The sequence below is a fragment of the Panthera uncia genome, chromosome A2, assembly GCF_023721935.1.
Source record: "Panthera uncia isolate 11264 chromosome A2, Puncia_PCG_1.0, whole genome shotgun sequence".
Lineage (NCBI taxonomy): Eukaryota > Metazoa > Chordata > Mammalia > Carnivora > Felidae > Panthera > Panthera uncia.
In genome coordinates, this window is record NC_064816.1 from 89,063,944 (window position 1) to 89,073,242 (window position 9,299).

The window sequence follows — 9,299 nt, forward strand, 5'->3', positions numbered from 1 at the left end:
GAGCACAGCTATATGGCTTATTAAATTGGTACTGGTGTTAAATAAGTACGGATCCTCCAAGTGCTCAAGCAACTTTGAAAATTTGTAGCAACTATAGTCTTTTGGCCACAATGTGGGTGGGATGTACCATCGGTGCTACCATTATGACCCAGTTTCCAGCTGGTAATCAGGCTTTATGACTTCAAACGACAAGTGTTTTAAGTTTGTTTTCAAAAAGCAAGTGTGTAACCATAAAACTGGTATGCAGATTTCCTTTTTAGGGATTTCTGAAGTCACTAAACTATATTTTGCAAAGTTCTGTGAGACTAATAATAAATAGATAAAATATAAGTGACAAATAGTTCTTCCAAATTATATGACAACGGAGCCAAGCTTTTGTGCATCATTTCATGATCCTGAAATGAACATAATCTAGTTTATAGCATTTCTTTTAGCCCATGTGAATGCCTTTTTCTCAAGCTAGCATTTTAATAGGTTTTCCTTACTTTGACACATTTTCCCAGGTTGCACTTAATACTTCAAGATCTGAGTCACAGAGCTTCAGTATAGCATACTTCTCTCACAATAGCTAGTTTTCTCTAAGTTTGAAAGTAAATTACCTATTAGAATTGCAATAGAGAGAAGCCTGAAGCAGCCAGTTTGAAATAATGAAGTGCCTTTGTGAGCACAGTCACTTTTTAAACATCCCTGGTTATAGAACGAATAAACCAAATGTAGTAGACGTTTTATCAGGCATGATAGCAGACATTCAGGAAAACAGACAATGCCCTTGCAGTTTTGGCATTTATCTGGCTTGCATGTCCTTAAAAGCGAAGCCATTGGCACTATCCTCTTTTCATACATCACTTCAGGAGTTCCTGGGCCTGTTTTTAGCACATGTGGAAAGTAAACCCAGTTTTTTAGAACTGAACAGATTAGTACTGGAAGAACCTGAGAAGACCTGGGAATGAGAACTTACCTGACAATCACCTCAATCTATTTAAGGGAGCATACTTGCAAGCCAGTTCCCAAGCCACAGTGAAACAGTGTCTAGATCAGCATCTCTTAATGACCATTTCTCCCCTAAATAACCGCTTGAAATATTGAATTAAAAAAAAAAAGTCTTGTAATTGAGCAGGTGTCACTTGCAACTTTCTAGAAAACTTAGTTACCTGACATTTTTCATTGATTTCTCTTATATTAGAAAATGAAATGTCAGACACTATTAATTGCGTTTTTACAATAAGTAGTTACAGCAGGAGTAATGGCTAAATGAAGGCACTTTCTGTCTAATGCACAATGGATGTATTCATTTAAATGTATTCAATTTAGATGAATGCAATATGTCTATATTCATTACAGTTATACTTATCTGTGGGCTGAATTGATGGGGTGGTAATTACTACTTTTATAAATGGGACAGTATTGTCAGTCTGGAGGAAGAAAATTCCTTTTCTTATCATGTTTTATACACCCACACAATAGACACATTCTAGGATCTTTCTTTCAAGTGTAGAAATTTTGCCCTTGATCTTCCATTGGATCTAATGATTGTAAATACGGTCTGCCAGGAGGTTGCCTTTCTTGAAGGTTGACGAGGGCTGCTCTTTGTCTCAGGGAAAATGACAGAAAGGAACTGAGAGTGTCAAGATCATTCCATACAAAGAAGTTTGCATTTGTCACATGGCAAGCCTCAAGCTCAGCTATATGCATAATATAGCACGGATCAGATTAATTTTACACTGTACATTGTTTTTCTTTGAGTGCAATGAAAGTAGGACTATCAAAATGTAGTTTTGCCGTACATTTTTTTTTCAAGAGACACCTTTTTCAAGAACAGTTTTAGGTTTACAGAAGCATTGGGCAGAAAGCACAGAAAATCCCCATGTTATCTATTCAACTCTTACAACTAATCTCCCTTATTATTGCTATTTTGCATTTGTGTGGTAGGTTACTGTGATACAACTGATAAACTGATATTGATATGTTGTTATTAGCCAAAGTTTGTAGTTTATCTTAGGGTTCACTCTTGATTTGTACAATTATATGGGTTTTGACACCACCATACACATTTCAGCATTCCAATGCTCTTCCTTATAGCACAATACGCACCCAGACAAAAAGTGAAAGAGAAATCGAATGTATTTATTCCTTCACTCAATATATTTATTCATTCATGCATTCATTAATGGGTGTTAGCAGGCCAAGCACTGCTATTTAATGGATTCAACCACTTCCCTGACCCTGGGTTAGTTTGCATATCTGTTCATGCACCCTCTTTTTCTCCCCAACCCAAGTATACTATTTGGTAGTCCTTGCATCTTGATGAGCTAATATATTGTGTCCAGCAAGGCTCATCAGTTTTTGTGTATTTTACTATTTCGTTGATTGTTAAAAACCTCTGCAAACCATTTCATGACCTTTAAAACATGTACATTGTAGCACCTGTATTCAATCGATAAGCAATCTGGAAATTATACCGGCCCCCTTTTTGCCTTCATGGTGGACAAGCGTAGGTAAGCAATGAAGCAACAGCTACTGTTATGATTATCTTAGGGTGCGTCTGAGACTGCCTTACTCTCTTTCTAAATTGTTTTTCTGGTGGAAGAAAAGTATATTAATATATGCTGAAGAAGATGTAGTTGGTGGTGTAGAATGCTGATGAACAGTGGTTCTAATAGAAATGCATGTATTTTTCAAAAATAGTCTCTGTTCAAGTGCAGCCAGTTAGGAAGCTTTTCCAAAATAAGCAGTTATACAAGCAAACTCTAAGTATTTAATTGTTACTTCATGATCAGAAATGCAATCTTCACTCTGCCATTTTGCCAGTAAGTCAGAAATTTGTCATTTCTTTCCAAATTAGAAATGATGCCAAACTGTCTCCACAACATGCTACACAGAGGCAAGAGTTCATATATTTAATGTGGTTGTATTTGTCTTCTAATCTGGGTACCTGAAATGAATTATTAATAAGAAGGGAAAATCGTTCAAATCTAGGAAGTGGCTGACATCACACCTACGTGGGCACTGATGGAAAGGTATAACTCTGGTCATTTTCTTTTTTTAATTTTTTTTTCAATGTTTTTTATTTATTTTTGGGACAGAGAGAGACAGAGCATGAACGGGGGAGGGGCAGAGAGAGAGGGAGACACAGAATCGGAAACAGGCTCCAGGCTCCGAGCCATCAGCCCAGAGCCTCATGCGGGGCTCGAACTCACGGACCATGAGATCGTGACCTGGCTGAAGTCGGACGCTTAACCGACTGCGCCACCCAGGCGCCCCACTCTGGTCATTTTCTAGTCCAAGTCGGGTAACCCATTACCAGATTCTTAATGAATTGTAAAGCGAAAAGTTGATTATGGCAAGGTCAGATGAGTACTGAAAGTCAAGAATCTGTAGTTCTGGTTGTGAATCTGTGTGCAGAACTACCCTTCCTTACTTTAGGATAATCCTTCATTGAGTTCCTTAGACCTTAGACTCTCCATTAAAAAAAAAATGTGTGTGTGTATATATATATATATATATATATATATATATATATATATATATCTTGTTCTAAACACCTAAAACCTCATATGTTTAGGATCATACCGATCTGCCATCATTTCATCAGTTTCATTCTCCATGATATGACTTAAATTGCCAGGGCAGGCCATGCTATCTATTATGTAGTGGGAATGGCATTCTCTGCCTTTTAATTCATGAGTTTTATTTATTCAACAAGTATTTATTGAGTTTTTCTAAATAAAAAGTTCCATGGTAGATGCTATTATAATGCAAAGAGCATTCTTTTTATAAAGAAACTAGTGACATCTTTAGGAAAATCAATATTAGTAATATTAATGTTCAAGTATGAGTGCATATGATGATCTCTTGACTGTGTGTGGTATTCCAAAATAGTCCAAAATTTAAACAATTATCATGAGATAAAAACCTCTGAATCTCCTAATTGCATCAACCAAATTTGCATTGACTAGCATGAACTGATCATGCTCTCAGATGAGATGGTCGAGTGAGGTTGAGATGGGCTCCTCTCACTTGCTCAAATTTCCATCAGAAAATTAAAGTTGCTTTGTAGACTCATGAGAGAATGGTATTTTTAAAAATAATTTCCTAGTGTCACATGCATACAATGATGCATCCATGTTTACATATACACACAAAATATCTAGACATCAAGTTCTACTTTTGCCATGCATTATGCTAAGTGCTTCCATAAAAATAAACTCATTTTATACTTACAGCAGTTCTGCAAGCTACTCATTACTCTCCTTAATTTATACTGAAATAACTGAAACTTCTATAAGAGAGAGGCTGAGATTCAAGCTAGTCAGTCTCCAAGGAATATTTTTTCCCCATCACAAAAATAAAATAAATCAATGAATAAAACCCCCTACAGTGAGTTTTCCATTATCCAGTCTGTTGCAAAGATTCAGGAAGACAATGGGGACCAAAAGAGTTTTCCGAATCCATGACAGCCACTTGATCAGAGGAGGGGAATGCACTGTCTTTGAAGCAGGATCTTATTTGGGGACAATATAATAGAACAGGTTAGAGAATATTAGAATTCTTAAAGCAATCTCTTACACATAATAGTGAAAGGTCAAATGTGAGCTTTCATACAAAGAATATGAATTCAATCCTCAAAGCTCTGAGCTGGTATTACCATCAAGGAGATATGAAGAGCAGCAATTGATTTTTTCGTTTCCTTTTTAATAACCAGGGCACATATTCACAACCAGCAGAAACAAGACTACCACCTTGTATTTTCCTAGTGCCTATCTCTCAGCTTCAAGAACTTAATAGATTTTTAAAATTATAATTACTCCTCCTACACTCTCTGGGAGCTAGGGCCTTGGTATCATCCCAAATCCACAAAATGTTAGCAGAGGCAGCTTGAAATTTTGTGGCAACTGGATAAAACCTAAGTAATTGGGACAGCCTTTAGCATGGTGATTAATAGTTCTGAAGTCAGGCAGATCTGATTCTTAATTTAGTCTCTGCTTTTCAGTGATTAGCAAGTTTCTAAACCTGTGTGTGCCTTGTCTTCCATACCTTTATATGGAATAATAATAGATAATACTTCATCAGGTTATTTGGAAGATTAAGGGAGTTAACAAGTGTGAAGTGCTTAGCAGATTTCCAGTTTACAATGAATGCTCAGTGGGTGTTACTGTGTAATCATCATTACGATAATAAAATAATTTGGTAGCAAAATAGCCATATTTCCAATTAAAAGCATTACTTTAGTCAGAATTCTTGCCACATTAGATATGTCCCTGTTATTTGCATGAATGTAAATTTTTGGTGTGAAAAAGTCCATGTTCCCTCCCTGCACCCAAAATATTAATTATTAAAAGTAATTAATTACTACAGAATTCTTATTGAACTGAAACATAAAATGCCCACTGGCAATACCTAATGTTTTAAAAATGACTCTTGTTAAGATAACTGTCATATTCAATTTATAATTCTTTTTCAACCTTTTAATGAATCATTGAGAATGGTTAACACGAGGCTTTCTTTTGCTTCATAAATGTTACTTTTTTTTCTGTTAAATAAGCTTCTAAAGCCTCCTTTTAGGCAAAGTGTGAAAGAGAACTTTGAATAACTAGCAAGGCAATGATAGAATTATATGTTTTTAATTTTATTTCCAGTATAGTTAACATACAGTGTTGTGTTAGTTTCAGGTGTACAGTCTAGTGATCTGACAATTCTCTACATTACTCAGTGCTCATCGTGATGAGTACTCTTTAATCCCTTTCACCTATTTCACCCATCTCTCCACCAACCTCCCGTCTGGTAACCTTTTGTTTATTCTCTATAGTCAAGAGTCTGTTTCTTGGTTTGTCTCCTTTTCCTTTGTTCATTTGTTTTGTTTCTTAAATACCACATGAGTGAAATCTTATGGTATTTGTCTTTCTCTGACTGACTTATTTCACTTAGCATTATACTCTTTAGTTCCATCCACATCGTTGCAAATGGCAACGTGTCATTCTTTTTTATGACTGAATAATATTCCATTATGTATGTGTGTGTGTGTGTGTGTGTGTGTGTGTGTGTGAATGTATGTGTGCATATGTGTATATATGTATGTATGAACCTTCTTTATCCATTCATCTGTCCATGGACACTTGGGCTGCTTATATAATTTGGCAATTGTAAATAATGCTGCAATAAACATGGCATTCAGTGTAAATATGCAATAATGCCTGTATCCTTTTGACACAGTACTTCTGTATTTTGGGGGTAAATACCAGCTAGTGTGATTAACGGATCAGAGGGTAATTCTATTTTTTAACAATTCTTGAATGTATAACTACTTAGTGGTTAGTCGGATGAGTGTGTGGTTAGAGGGAAGAATGAATGACTGGATGGGTGAAGAAGCATGACATGGTGGATAATGTTCCCTGCTTTACCATTGCCTGATTTTCTAGAGCTCATGAAGTTACTGAACATCAGTGGCCTCTTTCAGCTGGTAGATTTACACTACACGATACCTTCCTTACTAGTCTGCTAGTCTGAGCCCTTGCCCTCCAGTCTTCTGGTACATACAGCTAGACCAACTCAGCTCCTTCTCCATGGACAGTTCAACTTCACACTAGAGAACAGGCCCACCTCACACATGGACCACTGGGTTATGGTTCTTTTACCAAAAGTAGTTCTAGTGCCAACCACAGTTTCCAATTTTGCCAAAGATGCTTAACAAACCTTATTATTATTATTTTTGTTTCTTTTCCTCTGTGATTCCTCTCGCCCTATCCAACTCTTGGCTTATATTCTCTTCTGCCTGAGACTTTCATTCTCAGGTCTCAGCTTCCCCACTTCTGACCCCCAATTACCTGCTGTTAAGTTTATGCTCTTACTTCTGGGTTTGATAGACACCCTAGATTGTGACCTCTGTGTGCTATGCTAATGGCAGTTATTTCCCTCATATGTATTCCTCCTCTCTTAATAAGGGAACTAGAATATGCCCTGGGGAATATCATTAATTCCTTAGAAGGAAGGAAGATGGGGATAGCAGCACCATTTCCCGGCAAGAAAAATGAATTAAGAAATGGGGTATGCAGTTTAGTCTGATAAAGGTGAAATGTGGACATTCACAGGAGATGGCTTAAATGTTGGTAACTCTCTTATAATTATAAATTTTGCAATGAAATTCACTTAATGTCATAATTAAAGGATTTTTTAGTAATAAATGCTGCGTAGATGAAGATACCAAGAGTAATTGCAGAAGCCTCACCCCTAGTCATTGAGCTGTTGTTATAAAAATCCTCCATATAGGGGTGCCTGGGTGGCTCAGTGGGTTAAGGGTCTGCCTTTGGCTCAGGTCACATGATCTCAGGGTTCATGGTTTGAGCCCTGCGTGGGGCTCTGTGCTGAGAGCCTGGAGCCTGCTGCAGATCCTGTGTCTCCCTTTCTCTCTCTCTCTCTCTCTCTCTCTCTCTGCCTCTCCCCTGCTCATGCTCGGTCTTGCTCTGTCTCTCAAAAATAAATAAACATTAAAAAAAAATCCTCCACATAATCGGGAATAACATGAGAGGTATTTTTAGCTCCCCTGAATTCTCAGTTACCACCCACTTCCAGTTAATGAAGCCGAGGCACTTCTGATCACTGAAGCAGAGGTTTTCCATATCCAAGGCACATGGTCACTTTTCTAAGGTTGTTATTCTAGTGTCGTGATCATGTAAGAAAAACTGTGGGTAAACCTAAGTAGTCTCTAGTCCCAGTCTTTGAACTTAGACAGGGCATGTAAAGGACATGTAAAATGATCCCTGGAGAAAGATGGGATGAGAAATAATGGTTGCCTCTAACTGTAAGGCTACTAGTTCAAAAGAATGAGCTCTACCTCAGTGTTACACCTCTGCCTCAGTTCTCAAGTGACTACGTTAACAAGCCATTATTTCAATTTTTTGAGCAACTGGGTTTTTGTCCTGATATTGAAGTCCGTGTTCTCATTACTGGATACATCCTGTCAGTAGTTTTTATATCCCCCATTAGCCTAGAATGTAACCAAATTGCTACTTTAATTCTCTTACATAGACAGTCCAGATATTTGGTTTAGTTTTGTTGTTTGCTAATGGTACTCCCATCCTGCTTGCTTTTTGTGCCATGTTGTGTTAGCCTCTTATATTTGGGCTTGAATCATTATGCTCCCATGTCTAAATTCATTGCTCCGTCACCTTGCCCAACCTGTGATGATCTGCCTACATTCCCTGTGCTTGCTTTCTTATCTGGTCGGCAATGGTCCTGTGATTCAGGTTAATGGCCTGATTTCTTTCTATAGAGTGTTAGTCACGTTAGAGAAACAGGACTAAAGTCCATCCTTTATTTTGTCTCTTCATCCTCTTTATAAAGTTTATTAATGTATTTTTAAGGGAGAGAGAGTGTGTGTGTGCGAGTGGAGCAAGGGCAGAGAGACGGGGACAGAGAATCTGAATCAAGCTCTGCACTGGCAGCAGAGAGCCCAATGTGGGGTTCAAACTCACAAGCCTTGAGATCAGGACCTGAGCTGAAGGCAGACGCTTCACTGACTGAGCCACTCAGCACCCCCTGTCTCTTCATTCTTTATACATATTTATTTGGTACCCTCTATGTGCCAGTCACTCTTTTCTTTAGGCACTGGGATAATAGAGGACTTGCAGAATGGCAGAAGGTGTGAATATGTAGGCTACTATTATCCATTAATTTATGTAATGTATACTAAATAGGTAACTCTGGACTAGACAGTTGTTTGGCATTGTGGACACAAAGTTGAATAAAACAGTTCCTGCCCTCAGAGGATGTATGGGCATAGACATGAAAAAAGATAATCTAATATCATGTGACTTCGTCTGATTATAGAATTAAGGGGGGTAATATGGGAGCATGGGTTCATGCAATATGACGCTGATGAGGTAGGGAGGAGCTTGTATGGTACATTAAGAGGACTGGCCTCAAGGGAGATAGCAAAGCATCTTGTTTATTAACAAGGGAGCTAGGCATACATTATTTGAATTCAAATCCCCCCTCCACTTACTCAGTGGCCATGAGTGTGTGATTCTAAGTGCTGATTGATACCTCTGTAAAGTGTAGATTAAAAGAGAACTTATTTTTATAGGGTTGGTGTGAGGAATAAGTGAGATAATTCACCACATACTCAGCTTACTACGTGGCACATAGCTTATGCTCAGTAAGTATTCATCGCTATTATTCTATAGGAAATAAGAGAATTCAAGAGGATTATTATTCTTTTTTAATTGAAGTATAATTGACCCCCAACGTTATGTTAGTTTCAGGTGTACAACATAATGTTTCAACATCTCTATATGCTCACCGCC